The following is an 18,395-nucleotide window of genomic DNA, read 5'->3' as shown; positions in this document are numbered from 1 at the left end:
AGTTGATCAAACAAGTCATCAATCCTCGACAACATATAACTTTTCTTGATGGTCACGTTGTTCAACTTCCTATAGTCAATGCATAATATGATAGTACCATCATTCTTCTTCACAAACAATATCAGTGCACCCTAAGGTGATACACTTGGCCTAATGTGTCCCTTGTCAAGCATCTATCTCAGCTGCAACTTTAACTCTACCAACTCAAGTGTGCTCATCGTATAAAGTGCTTTGATGCTATAGCTTCCCCTAGCACTAACTCAATAGAAAATTCTACTTCCCTGTGAGGTGGCAACTCTGAAATCCCTGCGAGAAACACATCTTGAAATTGTTGTAGAATTGGGTATCTTATCAAAACATCTACATCCTCAACTTCCTTACCTTTTGTCGCTAGAAATATGCACTACAAATAACACACACCCTTTCCTACGACTACACTTGGCCTTCATAGTTGTCACTGATGAGCCCCAAAAATGGACAAATATTTGGGCTCATCCAGCCTCCTAATTCGACTTGATCCACCATTCTCATTTGTTTATTGCATGTTTTTGATTATTTTTATGTTAATAGAGTGAATTTGGTTAGTCATTATGCCAACAAGTCTAATGGGTGCTTTGTGTAGCCTTTTTGGTCAACTTGGAGACAAATTTGAAGGTCTTAATGAGCACTTGGCAGCCAAATTCGTGGGAGAACAAGCTAGAGGATTTGTAGGAAGGTGTCCCCCTCATTTATGGGCCCTTACCTCGAATTCTCCACCATCAGCTCGGAGTTCAAGGGCCACCGAATCAATCAGCTCAAGGGCAGCCAAGCAAGTCAAGTTGGACTGCTGGTAACTACAAGTCTTGGGCAGCCAAGTCCCTAAATTTTAGGAGGACTGTTGGGTCCTCAAATTGTATAAATAAGAAGGCTTGGGGCCTCATTTTGGTTAGCTAGTGGGTAGTCATTTTGTAGCTAGTTAGTCATTTTGTTTTAGCCATTAGTTAGCTAGTTTGTAGTTCGATTTTTATGCAATAGATTAGCTTTGCTTTCAGCTCATGTTCAAGTTCTCCTTGTGGACAGTTTTGATGTACTTTTCATTTCTTGATTAATAAAGATGGATCCAGCTTTGCACCAGCTCTAAATCTTTCATGGGAGGCTGTAGCTCTTGGGGTTGGGCCCATCTCAAGCGCCCAGTACCTCCCTTGTTTCTCTTTATGTGTGTTTGCTGCGTTCTTGAGAAAAAATCTGCTCTTTAGATTTAATTCATGCTGTGTTACTTAGGTTGCTTTTGATGGTTAAAGTAGTTTCTTATGTTTAAGATAGATTGGTAGGAGTTATTCATGCGTTTATATCTCTTTGATAATGTTTTGTTCACAGGTTGTACGTGATTCTTTTCATGAATAAGGTTGTTGTCCACCGATTTCATTAACTTGTTAGATAGATCACATGATATTTCGATTGCATGCAAGATGTAGTTGGTTTGATCAAGTAACCACTATGCAGGGCATCTTCATCACCTCCTCGTTCATTTGAGCCTCGTTCAGATCAGCTCCTCCATCACCAAGTCTGTTCCCTCATCTCCCATCTTCTCTTTTGCCAAGTAACCTTACCTTCTTCCCCATTGTTGTCTCAACCACCTTCAAGCCAAGTCAGCTTTCCACATCACCTCACCACTCCATCCATCAGTTCCTGGGTCACTTCAAACCCCCATCCTACCTCCATAACCATCCATGCATCTTCCATCAACCATCCATCCTCAAACATCCCATTTCAGAACATCCTGTAGAAGAATTGCAGACCTTCCTGTAGAAACCCCTGTGTTTCCTGTAGAATCCCCTGCAGACATCCTGTACAAGGCCACTCACTCGGTTGCTGAGCCTTTGAACGTGAGGAACCTCTGTGGACTGATTCTAAGGATCTCTGGGGACCTCTCCTAGCCTCCCCAACCTCTCCCAAGCTTTCCTTCCTTCCGCATCACATCTGCACAACCAAACCCTAATAAGCACAAAATCACAATCACTCCATCCACTTAAAGAAAAAATACAAAAACATGTCTTTTAAGATGCAAGTAGATTAGATTCATGCATTTTCACCTATTAGAAGTAATGGCATCATTGGTAGAAGTTTCCTTCACATTCTTTGCATCATAGAGGTTAGACTAGTTAAATTAGGGTTTCCTAGGGTTTCCATGTTTTGATTTGCTTTCAGTTCATTTTTGCCAAGTAGATTAGTCTTCTTTGAGCCAGCTTTCGTCCATCATTTAACAAGCTTCTTCTGAGAGCCTATAGAAGTTGGCTTGAGCCCTAGCGGACTTGTGCCAGCTGACCAAGTGACAGCTGCGACAAGAGCTAGTACTTGTGCATACAGCACCGTCGCTTCCAAGTTTGTACGAACTACCGGGTTGATAAAATTAAGAGACAGGAAGCCCCAGGAGTTGTAGCATTATTGCTACAATACTGGAGCTCACCAGTCACCAACCTAACTGACATGGCTTTCTTCTTTCCCTGTAAGACTCTTAGTTCCTCATTTTCATCCAAGCACTCAATGGCTTTATCATAACAATCCACCTTGGTCCTGTGAAGATATAGCCATTCCATACCTAATATCATACTATATGATACCAACGACAATACGTTCAAGTGTGCTGCTATAGAGATGCCATTCAACTCAAATGCATAAGCTCTTACCCAATGATGAACTCTTTTCTTTGTACCTGTAACAAACTGCACTAACCAAGATTATACATGTACTTCTTTATTCAAACCACACTTATCCACTAAGTCAGGACCAACATAACTATAATTATATCCATGGTAAATCAAAATAGAAATAACTTGATCACAAAGCTTACCATCCATCTCAATGATAGATGCTTGATGGTCTACATGTCTGTTATCGAGTGTTGCACAACTCCTAGGTATATTCTGTTCAACATCCCCAACAGTCTGTGCCTCCTGTGCACTATAGATTTAAGGGCTACGACCTTGATTCTATGGATAATCTCTCCTAATGGGTTCCTTACCACATGTCCAACACTCCAACCTTCCAGTACCATCACCTCTATATTGATGTTATGATCCATGTCCCTGTCTGCCTGCATTGAACTTCTTTTGTCGTGTCACATTTTCTTTCTCTTCTATATTCTAAGGCCTTGCTATTTTCGGTTTCTATTTACCCTTACCTCTATCCTCATCCTTTAATTTCCATCCTTGTTGAGATTCATTCTTAAACTTTGATTGTTCATAGAAATGTTTCAATTTTCCAATAACCTCCTCAAGTGACTGAGGCTCATCATACTCAATCCAATATCTAAATGGTAGTGGAAAACCACTGAAAAATCATTGAACTTTAGCATTCTCATATTTAATATATGGGACATAGCTCAATAAATCGAGGAATTCAGTTGTGTACTCTTCATCTATCATCGATCCCATCTTTAGCTCATATAATTCTTTAGCCTTTCCTTCATAGTACATCTATGAAAATTAATTCTTTGTGAAAATCGTCTTGAACTCATGCCAAATCAATTCCTCTATCATGATGTCTCTAACCCACTTCACATCTTCCCACCAGATATCTACATTACCTTTCAAGATGAAGATAACAATTATGGCCTTTATGTCTTCTATGTACTCATGCAACTCAAAGAAATTGTTCATCCCAAGTATCCAAGCCTTTGCATCTTTTGGTTTCTTCAAGTCTCCATCAAAAGTAGGTGGTTTTTCTTTCTTAAATTCATCTGGAAAGTATCTGCTGTCACTCCTCCTATAAAGGTGATAAAGATGATGATCATGATGCCCATCAAAACTAGAACTAGAATAATACCTTTTTCCATCACCTCTCCTATTCGGAGTATCCAAAAACCTTCCATCTCTAATGGTTTTGTCTCTATCTGACCTATGACCACCATGAGACCTACTGCCATATGCCCCATTAGTTATTTCCTCCTATCAATGGTTGATCCGAAGTGGCCCTTGTCACTGAAATGATGACAAACTCTGAAGAAGTATTACATTAACCTCTGCTTGTTTCTCTTGTGCCTACATGATTTTGTCATTTTCCACCTTACAAATCCTTATTTCTTCCTTCAAACTTCTCAATGTTTCTGTTAATTTAGAAGAGTTCCTAACACCATGCTACTCATATGATTCATAGGGAGAATATTTGTAGTCTACCATGTTACTAGTCATTTTGATCTCTTTCCTGCAAGGCATACTATGTCAGCTAAACCAAATCAAAATAAACCAACATACCTTAGAAAAATTTAGGGAGGATATCTCGTCTACAAGGTCAACCAACAAACATAGTAATGCACAAATATAAACATAACAACATATATAAATATAATACATAAGCATATAACCATATAAACATCATTCTAGCTAGAGTCCAGTCATAAATGCATGACCATATAAACTACCATGACCTCATGCATGACAACAACAACCATACCAATGTACACTAAAAATACACAAGCATAAACAACATGTAACCAATCATACACTCATGATGACACACTTTATAGAAAAAAAACCCTCTTTCACATGGCGACAACACTACAACTATGACTGACACCAGGCATATGCAACAAGCATATGGACCAAAATGATGATTAACACACATGCAACTGACATCAATGCATTACCAACAAACACTGTCCATCTAGTCCAAGAGGTGAACCATGATCTGATACCACTCCGTAATACCCTCATCCCACATCTACCCAAGTAACTGACCAATTGAGGTAAATATGCGACAAAAGCCCACTATAATGGGATTCAACCTCCTAGTGACCTTAAGGAATTGGAATTAACTGAAACATGCCACACAAACCTTCCACATCAACAACAAAACTCCCAAGAGTCATCCCAACCACTCAGGTAACCAACTCCTATGACCAACTGAAGTTTTAGACCATTAAACCCCCAAAGTTTCCCTTGGTATGGACATGAATTTATCCAGGAGGCTTGAGACTCTCCCACATCATGGTTATGCATGTGTCTGGGGACTTTTATCCTCAGACCTATGCCTGTGACTCTAGGATTTGTGCCACTTTTTCAAGCCTAGAGCCCAAGTCACTACCTAGAACTCAATGACACTTTCAGAATTGAAAGATAACAACAGAATAAGGATATAATGCAATTAATTGAACAAGGATTTGAATGGACCCCTACTAGACATGATCGTAATTTCATCAAAAATGTCAAAAATATATAATCTATAGGTTTAAATAACAAATTTGAGCATAGGGTTCTTAGACTTATCTAAGAATCTCTAAGAAACACTTTCCCCTTATATCATTATTTTATAGCTCCAAATATCACCCTTGGTATTTGTGATGCTTGGTTTATGGCCTAGGGAAACCCCTCCTTCCAGACTTGGTCCAAATATTTTAAAAACAGTGTTTTACTTCCTGTACGCTACTTTGCCCTGTGATAAAAGCATGTACACGCAGGTTAGTCAATACCCAACCTGCGTATATGTGTTAAAACACTTAAAAAAATTAAATTTCCTTAATTATGGGCGGAGATCACGGATTTTACCTATTGATTACCTCCTAGTCCCATGGCCCATCTGTTCCCAACTGTTTCCCAACTAAAAAACTAATTTGGGAGAAGTATAAAAAGACTTCAATGGGAAGGCCTTAAGGAGGAGAGAAAGGATAGAATTACTACACTGAGATTATCCCCTGATCAAGTCTGAAGTATCCCTGTGCTTCAAGCACTTACCCAAGTTGAGGAAACCCTTGTTTCCTTGAGTATTGATATTCTCCTACTTGTTTGAGGTATCATGGTATTGGTTATGGAAGGAGGCTATTGAAGACTGGGACTGGACGGACCTGGAGGACAGTTCTCTTGGATCCGGAAGAGGAAGACTCAGGTGAACTCTTTCCATGTTTATTATAGTTTTCTACAATAAAAAGAAATGTTGTCTTGTTCCTGAGATCGACTTTGTTTATTCATTAGATGTTATTGTTATGGTTTATGTATGAATGACTATTTTGATGTATAAGTAACCATCTATTTATATGATATAAAGTTGATTTCACTATAATGCTTTATCTATATGCTGCTATGTGTACTCGAATTAGTTGATTTGCAGATTTGAAGATCATCAGGAGTTGCAAAGGTTTGAACCCTGGCTGGAACTACCTAAATGAAGGACATCAGGGTATGTTCATCCTCACATAGTTAGTTCATTTAAGCATGTTTCCTGAGTGTTATGCCTGCTTCTTGCTATAGATTACTCCTGCTCTTATAGGGTTCTGACCCAAAGCCCTAGGGGGCTTATTCCCTGAACAGAATTGGCAACTCCACTGGGGATAACAATCTTGTTATTCCTAGTTTGGGTTGTTCAATGTCAATCAGGGCTCAGTTCTTAGTTTGCTTGCTGTGACTGTATTGCCTTCTCCTGTAGGAACTCAGACTTCAAGTTTGATCTTTTTCATCAGGCCTCATTTTTTATTTTTCTTGTAAAACTTCATATACACATCTTTTTCTGTTTACAGAAGCGTACACACACTTGTTTCTGTGAACTGAAACTTCATATACGCGAGTTTCTTTTAGCAAAAGCACGTGTACACACACATGTGTAGGGACACAGTTGCGTATATAATTTTTTTGCATGTTTTTTTCAAATCTTTCTGCCCAGAAAGATTTGTCTCTTGGTCTGTGTGGTTTCTGAGTGGTCAATTTCTGTCTTCAGAATTTAATTATTCATTGAGCTTACTGTTGCGAATTCTCTCCTGCTTTGAGTTGTGGCCTCGGTTTTCATTAGAGTGAGTTTTATGATTTTTGCTTGAACACACAAGGCTTCTTATAGAGGTTCTTGATTGTTCTGGTCTTCCAGGACAGAAGATTGTTTACAATCTTTGTGTTGAACTTCATTATTGGTCTACTTGCTTTGCTTCCCGTTGTTTTTGTGGCCATACACCTTTTTCTTGTTTTTCGAAAGTTTCTTGTTGATGAATTTGAAAGTTTGTCTTTACTAATTTCTTGATCAGTTTCTCAAAACTCTTTTTGCTGCTTTTGGATCATTTAGTGCAAGTCAAAACACTTTTTGTTCAAGTTTTCATTCGTGTTGAATTGGTAACTTATAAAGTTTCATTGTGCTTTTCTTTCGGTCTTTGAGTCTTTGATGGCATTTTGAGTGTTTTTGAAAAGTTGTTTTCATTGCTTCTTGAAAAAGAAACTTTCTTCAAAAACATTGTTTTTGCTTTCTTTTGCCGAATTTGATTTTTGTTTCTTTGGCTTTTTTGAAAAGTGAATTGTGATTTTTCGAGATTTGCCTTGCTTATTTGGAGGAAAATTTGTATTTGAAACTTGCATTCTCTTCAAACATTTAAGTTGGCTTATTAAAAAGTTTTAAACAATTGCTTTCATCTCTTTTTAGAGTAATCTAGAATTTTGCATTATCATGTACACCTTGCATTAGGGTAGTTTTGCATTATTAAAGCATCAATAGTCTTTTAGTTTTTGTGAGTGTGAAGTCTGCTACAAGAAAAGAAAAGGAAAAAAGTTTTTGCTTTATAGAAGTTTCTTAGAACCCAAGTAGAAGTTGCTTTTCATCGAAGAACAAACAAGTGCATTGCATATAAGTTAGTTTTTCATTAATTTATTTTGCGTCATAAAAACACCATCGGTTTCATTTCCATATTGTCCCTTGACTTAAAAGAACAACCACTTAAAATCAAGTGCTTAATAAAATAAACTAGAACTTTTTATATTGTCAATCAGATACACCAACAAGTTTTAGGTTATTTAGGGCCTTGGATTAGGCGAGAGGAGAGTAAACTCTCGAAGGCAATTCTAAATTGTAAAACATAGAAGTCTGAATAAAGAGTGAAATATAATAGCGTTAGGGAGACTGGGAAAGATCCGTGACTAGGAGTTAAGCACAAGGGTTTGTGAAGATAAGGACGAGAGATACCCCCTCTCTTACTTGTCGGATCTTACCTCATGACAGTCCGCCCGACTTCTGATATGAGTTGGTATCTTTAGTTTTCTATCCTAGGGATCTACACAAGTGGTTTCGAAGGGGAATCCCTTGGCACCTAAGGTTGACATTGCATCACGTTCGACGTTGCTTCTGGAGGGCACCCTTGTGAAGCTTGGGGACTTGCATCGACAAAGGCTATTGTCTGGAGGTTAGTGTAACTACCTCTGATACCTTTGCTAGTAGACTTGGGGCGTAATTACCCCAATCTATTTTTGGAAGGCCCTTATTATTTAACTTTCTTGTATTTTGGTGTCCGGTCCTAATCACCCGAAGCGGAAATACTTGGAAGTTGTTTGATTGCTGAATTCTTTAGGGACATTTTCAGTGTGTGTTCGGTGCTCCTAGTCAGCCTAGATTTCAATTTTCTTGAGTCTTTAAGTAGATCTTATAAAATAATTCAAAGTGGCTGACCGACCACCACGGCTGTCCTCTAGACTTCATGGGCTTTCGCCTGCGAGTCCAAAGCCTTCTCCTGGAAGGCATAGGAGCGATTCTACCAATGGTTTTCAACCGGTGGTAGCAGGCACATCGGAGATTGATCATCCACTTGGGGGAATTAATTCATAGGATAGACCTGGTACTACTACAGAGCTAGAGAGGAACACACCAGTTCTTTCTCGAGTGCTCTTCCAGTCGGAAGATAGTATTGAAGTGGAAGAGCTTTCAGAGTCGGTTGCGGCTCTGAATTCTCCTCTGCCTCCCAATCATCCAGACGTATTGTTATATGTTGGAACTCTGACTCACAGGCCTTCAAGCCCGAGTCCACACACATCTATCCCTTCGATGACCACTGCTGGAAGCATGGCATCCACCACGAGTGCTGCAAGTATGCAGACTCCCATGTCAGTGCAAGGGGAGGAACTATTTCCATCCCCTCTACATCCTTATTTGGGTCTACTGCTAGCACATCCTTATTTGGGTCTACTTCCATTCTGTCGACGAGTGGAAGTTCCCAAGCCAATGCATCCAGTTTTGGATTCTTCCTTTTTGGAATGCCCTCTCAAGGTATTCCTTCAGTTCCATTGAATGTACCATTAACCACCTCCACGTCCATGATGAGTGGATCGGCTTCTTTTCAGGGTTTCCCATTTGGAAGTGGTCATATACCACATTCCAATCCAATGGTAGGTTCTATGCCTTTTCCTTTCACAGGTCAAGGTGGTAATCCTTTTCAGAGTTGGACAAACCCTGCAGTTAGCGGAATAGGAACTGGGAATCAGTTTTTTGGCCAACAAGGGAATGTACTGTATTCCTCAGTTAATTCATTTCAAAGTTTTCCACCCTTAGCTAATGCTTGGAATCCTTACCAGGGGTTGTCAGCTCCTTACAATAATTCCGTAGGGGGAAACTTTACCGGTTATAGAGGTTTTCCAGCTAGAGTTGGTCAAACTCCGAGTTTTGCTAGACCACAAGGGTCACCTTTTGGTTCAGTAGGTTCTACCAATTACTTTGAGCAACCTGGTACCTTTCAAAATCCAGGTCATTCTTTTCTGAGTTTAGGGAACCCCACCAAATCTGGGTGGAATCCCCAAGGTCCTCCACGACTTTTGTTTCTGGCCACGCTTAATCTGCCAGACTTGACTAAGTTAATAAACGATGCAATCAGATACAATCTGGCTTGGCCTCTGGTCCCAACCAAAATTCCATCTGATATTCCAAAATTCGAAGGGAAGAGTGGTGAAGACCCGGGAGACCATGTAACCACATTCCTTTTATGGTGTTCATCTAACTCCCTGATCGATGATTTGATCAGGTTGATATTATTTCAGTGCACCTTAACTGGGAATGTGGCTAAGTGGTATATAGAGTTTCTAGGGGGAACCTTTACGTCTTTCGCTGACTTGGCTAACATTTTCTTAAACCATTTTCAGTTGCCTATCCGTTATGAAGCTGGAACTGAACTTCTAGCCAATTTTCATCAAGACATAGCTACTCACATTTCAGATCATATCCAGGAATGGAGATGGAGGAAGAGGCTTATCAAAGCTAAAATTCCACCTAAATTCTGTCTCGAATGGTTTTCAAAATCATTACAACCTGAGATCTCCAAGGATGTTTCTATGTCCAGTTTGTATTCAAAGGAGCAAGCTATCTTTCGCACCCAACAGTTAGAACTGATATATTCTCAGTCTAGGACTCTTCAGAAAATCTTGCCCGATGCTCCTAGATCCACGGTTGATATAGCCAAACCGAAGCCAAGCCCTCATGCTGATGGTATTGTTGGATCGATTGATGAAAATGACGGTGAACCTTTTGAGCCAATTGCAGTAGTTGTCTCTACAAACTGCTTCTTCCAATCAGGCTGCACCGTCTACTCCTTCGCCTTCCCAACCTTCTTCCGTAAATGTCGTTCAGGCTTCTAACCCCAAAGGAAATCAAAATTCTGATGGGAAGAAGAAGGGACGAGGTAAAAAGAAGAATCAAGATGGGAAGGGTAATGTGAACAAGCCTGGAAATGGTGCTAGTGAGGGTGGAAAAGAGTCTAAGAAGAAAGTTAAATTTCCATGCAATTTATGCAGTGGAGACCATTTGACTCATCTTCGCCTGAAAATTCAAGATGCTCAACACTTGTTAGTACAACAAGGGTCTTCTAGCTCCCAAGCTGTCTTAACTAACCCTTTCCCCCAAGGGCAGCAACTACTTGCTAGGGTGAACTCAAATCCTAGTACCTCTTTAGGGGGCAACCAGGAGGGGGACAATTCCTCAAATGTTTTCATGATGAGTTCTAATGTCATTGTGGCTACACGGTCACCGGATTATGGTGAAGCAAAAACATCTAAGGATATCTCTGTTCCCGAAACTATGGATCCACTTCATATTGAGCGACCCTCTGTTGGGTCTATACCTCGGATACCGGAATGTTTCGCCAAGCGTGTGACGTTAACCCTAATGCTAGGGTAGCCCAGAACTACTCCATTGTAGAAGATATGGCTCAAAGTCCTTGCGCTATGTCTGCTTTAGAGGTACTCCAGTCATTTCCTGCTCAACAAAGTGCTTTGCTTTCAGCGATCGGGGCAGTCTATCCAAACAATTCTTTAGTGGTCACTTTTGATATGCTCAATGTCAAAAAGAGACTTCCTCCTCATATGGCTTTTCAAATAAAGTCTACTTACCAGAAAACTAATATTTTTCGAACAGTTATACATGAGGGAGCTTCCACATGTGTAATGTCTATGTCATGTTGGAAGGCCATTGGATTGCCTTCAATTGCTCTTTCACCCACTCTCCTGACAGCATTTGATGGACATTCTCATGGGCCACATGGGATTATCCCGGCCTTTCCTATATGTGTTGGAAGGAAGGTCGTTAATGTTGAAGTAGAAATTGTTGATGCCAACCTAGATTATAATATCCTCTTAGGATGGAATTGGATTTATGAAATGGATGTCGTAGTTTCGACTCTATTTTGAGTCCTTTGTTTTCCTCATGAGGGGAAAATTGTTAAGGTTGATCAATTAGATTATTCTCCAGTTGACCCTCATGCAACTTTGGATTCTACTGTTCCATTGGTGGATAACCCCCGTCAACCTATCAAGAATCTAGGAGTCGGGGGTACATTTGATCTTCCCACTCCTATAGCTAGAATTAATGCCATTTCATCCTCCAAAGAGTCTTCACAGGAAAAGTTCTTGCAGACTCATTATTTTTTAGAACCTTGGACCTTGCCTTCGCCTACAACCACATTAGATGAAGGACAAGTGGGTGGAATGGCATTCCCTATGTCTGTAACAGAGCTTAGATATCAGTCTATCATTAACTCTGCAGATGACCATCCTACTCCTTTTTTAGAGGAAGAGTTAGATGGTGATGTGGCCCCAGCTTGGACCCTTGAATCTACTTCTGCTATGGATTGCTTAGATACAGTTTTACCATCTGAGGAAGCGATCTTAGAAGCAATGACGGGTGTAGATCGACCTTGGGATGATTTACACCATCGTTCATATTTTCTTCCCCCATTGCAGCAAGTCGAATCTAGGTTCTCTAATCTGCTTACTAGAGATGTTTGTATGGTTTCAAACCCTTTGGCTCTAGCACACATTTGTGCCCAAGTTAATATGTCGGTCATTTCAAAAACCGTACCGATAAACATCTCTAGGAACCCTAATGTGATAGAAAATGTCTTCATCAAAGCCGAGTGTTCCCCTGAAGAGGTTCAAATTTACATCGACCTCTTTAAAGATTTTCAAGATGTATTCACTTGGTCTTATGAAGAAATGCCTAGTATTGATTCATCCATCATTTAGCATGAGATCAAGACGTATGAAAACGCTAAGCCGATTCATTAAAAGCTTCAGCTAGTCAATCCTAGGAAAGCAGCAGCTATTAAAGCTGAAGTAGAAAAGCTGCTCAAGGCAAGTTTCATATACCCCGTTCCTCTAATGGATTGGGTTTCTAATCCAGTCCTAGTTGATAAGAAACAAGGAACGATCTGCATATGCATTGATTTTAGGGATTTGAACAAAGCTTGTCTGAAAGATAATTACCCCACACCGTTTATTGATCTGATAGTTGATGAATGTGAAGGTATGAGATTTTCTCCTTCATGGATGGATTCTTTGGTTATAATCAAACATCTACCCATCTAGAAGACCAGCATAAGACAACTTTCATTTGTGCCTGGGTACCTTTACATGCAAAAAGATGCCTTTTGGTCTTAAAAATGTTGGAGCCATATTTCAGTGGGCCATGTCTTACGCTTTCCACGACATCAAGCATGTCATCAAAGCATACTTGGATGATTTAGCTGCTCGTTCTCGAAAGAGAATCGATCATCCTAGTAATCTTTGGTTAGCTTTTGAGAGATGTCAATTTTACAAGATCCGGTTGAATCCAAATAGGTGTGTTTTTGTGGTTACATCTGGTCAGTTATTAGGGTTCATTGTATCATATGAAGGGATTCAAGTTGATCCCTTCAAGTTTGAGGCAATAATTCAGTTGCCTCCCCCATCTTCCATTCGACAACTTCAAAGTCTTTAGGGAAAGATGAATTTCTTGAGACGATTTATAGCAAATTATGCTGAGATAACTAAAGGATTTATGCATTTGCTGAGGAAAGGAGTTCCATTTTTATGGGACGACTTTGCACAATGATATTTTGATGCCTTGAAGCAGGCATTGATCTCTGTCCTGCTTTTGAGTCCACCGAATTATGGTAGATATTTCCTTTTATATCTTGCAGCCGTAGAATCAACCATAGGTATGGTTCTAGTTTAGGAAGACGATGCTCTAACGAAGCATGTCATTTACTACTTGAGTCAAGGCTTGGTTGACCCTGAACTACGTTATTCTCTGGTTGAGAAATTGTCCTTGGCATCCATCCATGCTGTCCAATGACTTCGTCATTATATTCTGCTACGAAAAACATTTTTCTTAGTGGCGGTCAATCCTTCCCAATTTTTCCTCAGTAGGTGAGTGATTGGGGGAAAATACAATCGATGGATTGTTATTTTACAAGAATTCGATCTCGAGTTTTTGTCAGCCAAATCTAAGAAATCATCGATTTTTACGGAATTAATTTTTGAGCTACCTTGTGAAGATGATATTGTTTATGAGGAAATTTTCCCATATGAACATCTATTCCTCATCTCTTCACAAGATCCCTAGTATGAAGATATCATCATCTATCTCTAGACTTCAAAGTTCCCTCTTGCTTCGTCCAATGATGAACGTCGAAAATTATGTCACCTGGCTAAGAACTATGTCATCATTGGTGATACATTATATCGCTGAGGGGTTGATTCAATCCTTAGGCGTTGTTTAACCTTAAAGGAATCATAGTTTGTGCTTAATGATTGCCACAATGGATCTTGTGGTGGTCATCTATCTGGGCTTGCAATAGCCCAAAAAATCTTGCATGCTGGCAAATTTTGGCCTTCAATTTTCAAAGATTATATTGAAGTGGTCAAACGTTGCCGCCCTTATCAAGTCTATACTCGGAAGATGTGCGCTCATCCAACTCCTCTCTTCCCTGTTATCATTTTCAATCCTTTTACAAAGTGGGGTATTGACTTTACTACTTGTAATCTGCCTTCAACGGCGAATCACAAGTACATTATAGTGGTTGTCGACTACTTTACAAAGTGGGCTGAGGCCATGCCCACTTATAAAAATGATAGTGAAACAACAGCATTATTCCTCTTTAATCAAATTTTTTCTCGTTTTGGTATCCCAAGAGAGATTGTCACTGAACATGGTAGTCACTTCCAAAACCAACTGATGTCTGAATTGGCTCTTAAGTTGGGCTTCTGGCAGGAGCATTCGTCTCCGTATTATCCTCAGGCCAACGGGCAAGTTGAAGTTGTGAATAAGTCCCTCAAGACAATCTTGCAAAGGACAATTGACAAAAATCATTTCAATTGGCATCTCATGTTGTATCTGGCTCTCTGGGCATACCGAACCTCGGTAAAGACTGCCACCAGTTTTACACCTTTTCAGTTAGTTTACGGGCTGGAATCTATTTTTCCTGTTGAGTGCGAAATTCCATCCCTTAAGCTGGCTGTTGAGCTCCTTCCAGAGACCTCTAGTCTCGAAGAGCATCTCCTCCATTTGGAACATCTCGATGAGTAGTGTCAAGATGCCGCCATAATCAATGAGGCTCATAAGAAAATGGTTAAAACTCAGTACGATAAAGCTATCCATCCTCAAGTCTTTTCTTAAGGCGACCTTGTCTTGGTCTATGACCAAGATAAAGATGCCTTGGGGGAAAGAAAATTCAAGTCTATGTGGTATGGTCCCTTTATAGTGAAAAGATGTTTAGGAAAAGGGGCTTATGAATTAGTCAATTTTGAAGGGAGCAAGCTGGCAGAGCCCTGAAATGTGCTCTACCTCAAGAAGAAATTTGCTTAGGTTATGGCCGAGCAATGGCTTCTTTGTATATTTTGTATTTTTGTACATATTTTATTGGGAGATTTGTGATATCGACACTTTTTTGATCTTCTTTGGCAAGTGTTGATGGATGACTTGGTCTATTTCAGATTCGCCGATGGTGCTAGTCGGTACACTTGGAATCTCGCTTCCGCATCTTGGGTGATTTATTATCCAACTGGTCAGTTGATGGTGTCAAGGGGAGTATGTATTGGTTCAGCGTCAAATAATATTTCTGAATATACTGTCATCATTAATTTACTATCCAGAGCTATTTCTTATGGAATTGATTTGTTTGTAGTGTCTCTTGACTCACAGCTGGTAGTGTCACAATTGAATAACATTTATCGGGTTCAGGATCCTTATTTATAACACCAATTCTTGAGAGTGAGGGTATTGCAAAGGTCATTTGTTTATATTACTTATTTGTACATTCCACGATCTGAAAATTCATTAGCAGATTATATCGCTAACCAAGCACTAGATTGGCATATCAATCATTCATCAAGATAAAAACAAACATCAAAATTTGGAACTGTATATATATATCATAAAGTTTCCCGGGTGTACATAAAGTGTTTCAAAAATAATATCCTCTACCTCTATCCTCAAAGGCATTTTATATATCATAAATGCATCATCCTCGATACTCCAATAGTGTATTAACATTTCAAGCAAGCAGGTGTTGGCCTTCATATTGGGCATTTTGAAAATTTTCAATAAGTCACATCCCCTCAATGCATCTAAGGCCTACTGATCATTCATAACTTCATTATCAATGGTAGTGTGCTCCCTCTCTCTCCATGTGATTGTCATCCTAAAAGAAAATTAAGTTTCAACCGTTAGTTTTTTGTGTTTGAATTTCAAACCACGTATACGGGAGTCCCTTTCGTACAAAGTCGCGTGTAGGGCCTGCGTGTACACGGGTTTATAATATCCAACCCGCGTATACGCCACGTTGAAATTTTTAACATAAATTCCTACGGTCAAATCTCAATTAAAATTTCTAAAAACAATCATAAAGTAATGCAAGCTAGAATTGGGGGTTACCTGATGATTTTGATCGATTTTGAGCAGTCCAATTCTTTTGGGGGAAAGTTTGCTCTTTTTTCTCCACAGCTTTTGTTCTCAACACAAACAGTACAAATGGTGAGTCAAAATGTCATTTTATAGCTTTGAAAATGTCAAATTTTTTCAAAACTTGATTTTTTTCGTCTCATGAATCTTTTAACTTGTGAGCTTGGATTGTCAGGAATAGGCTGTCTTTTCAAGACTTTTGGACGCTTCTTCAGAAATTCCATATCAGTTCCACGACTGTTGACCCGTCATGGCAGGTATCGTTTACTCATTGGCATATAGGTTAGGGAAACCATTTTTCCGTTGCACTTTTCATACTAGCCTCCATTTGTCAATACACTTGTCGTAGGGTCGATCCCATCGTGTTATGGTTAGTAAACCATGTTCACTCACCGATTTTTAAATCATGACACGATGGTAGAGCCATCCTTTACATGGGCATCATAGTTAGCACCTCACTGACATTGGTTGCCCATGTTGTTTTATTGAGTAGGCTTGGGAGTCCTCTCTAGTCCTACCATGACTTGTGCGTTGAAGACTCATTCCTCTTTGCTTCTTCGCTTCGTTCTAGCCTTATACCTTAGAGGCTCCTTTGTGTTGAGTTATACTACTGCATTGCATTTTGACCATTTGCACCTTTTGGCCTTGAGCCAGCTTCACTTGGACTCGTGTTTAAGCCACTTTTTGACCATGTCTTCTGCAAACTCAAACTTGCAATCCCTTAGTTTCTGCAACTTGACACGCCCATTGACCTATGGAAGGAACATCCCTTTGAGTGTCCTTGACCAGCTTTGCCTCCCTGCATTGAGCATAGGATTGTTCCCATCCCAGGAACTAGATCATCTATTTCAATGACACTCGTTCTTTCCACTGTACTATAGCATTCTTTTATTCTTTTTCCAGCTTAAAGAAAAAGACAAAAAAAATTATATATTCCAAAAAGAGCAGGAACGGGACAACTTTTCCATATATTGTTGGCAGCTAGAGTTAGTTGTGTTTCCCTTGAACAAAGCACTCAAAGAAAGTCTCTCCTCCATTTGGGCGGGATTTAGTTTGACTTAGGTACGCCTTAACCTTGTTATTTAGTCAGTTCTCCTCCTATTGGTTATCTCTTCCAATCACATGGAGAGTTCATACGTGCCTCCTACATGACGAAATTATAAAGAGTTATCATATGCTACCACATAATCATCATTGAGTTGTGCTTTTCTTCAAGGGAAGTAAGCCTGAGTTGGCCTCTCTGTGGTGTCTCTTGACCTATTTTTCAGTCGGTCATCCCTGGTTATCAAAGTCTTGTTTGTCATCACATCAGTTATATTGGTCCTTTACTCATGCCGATTTGAGAAGGTCTCCATTGACTTCTTGCTAACGGGTCTTGTCCTTATCGACGACGACATATTCCTCTGAGGACGGACCTAGAGCCGCACCCTAGCCCTATTTTCATTATTCATAGGTCACCTTGTGCTCAGCATCGATTAGTATCATGGGTCTTTGACTGAGTGGTTTTCCTTGTGTTCGACATCAGCTTTCATTACCACACACTGGGATTAGTGCAGTGCCTTGGTTTCCATTTGACCCTATTGGTGGATTCCTCACCTTTGTGTTAGCTTTCATTATTGGTTGGTTCAGAGGGTTTCTATCGTGTGCTTGTCACATCTTGTGTATGCCAGAAACGTGCTTCGGTCGGGTTACTACATCTTTTTTCATCTGATTCCTTCCACATTATTGGCCTAGGGTTACATTCGTGCTATATTGATGAAGGATGCCTTAATGCCTTCCTTCTAGAAGATCTTTTCCTATCGACTATGACTCATTGCTATGGGGCAAAGATCTAGAGTCCATTTGGCAGTACCTTGGGGTTTGCAGTCATCAGTGGCAGATCCTTCGCTATCGACAGTGGGAAACCATTATTGTCCCCTGATTGGTAGATTCTTCCAGGTGTTCGACCTCAGCTCATTTATTCGCACTTATTAGATTGTACTGGGTACCTTAACTCTCATTATCATTATCGGTGAGTAGTCTCACGTTTGTTAACGGTATACATCAATGACCGGTAATCAAACGATTTCTCACATCATTACTGTCATAAAAAATGCTTATAATGAACATCATAACAAGATAAATATCAAGGATACATCATCCATAGAATCCACATATAAACCAGTACATTTACACATAAGATATCAAGGAAAGAACATATTATTAATGAATGTGAAAACCAACTCGTGATGGGAATACCACGTTCCACCTGACCATAGATTGGCTGAGCCAAATCTCTCTTTGGCCAATCACCCTCATGCATATTCCAATCATGAATGTGGGACTCAAACAAAAATAACCAACAAGGGCATCCCAAGGCAACACCACCTCTCCCTCATCAATAGAAACTAGGCTTTACCGCAATCCACACCGAATCACTAGGAAAAAAAATTAACATGTAATAACAGGATTTACCATGATCTCAACCAGATCACTAG

This window comes from Pinus tabuliformis, chromosome Q (genome assembly GCF_031772625.1).
Source record: "Pinus tabuliformis cultivar Carrire ecotype Pingquan chromosome Q, CPIR1, whole genome shotgun sequence".
NCBI lineage: Eukaryota > Viridiplantae > Streptophyta > Pinopsida > Pinales > Pinaceae > Pinus > Pinus tabuliformis.
The sequence above is the reverse complement of the archived record's forward strand: the minus strand, read 5'-3'. Positions refer to the sequence as shown.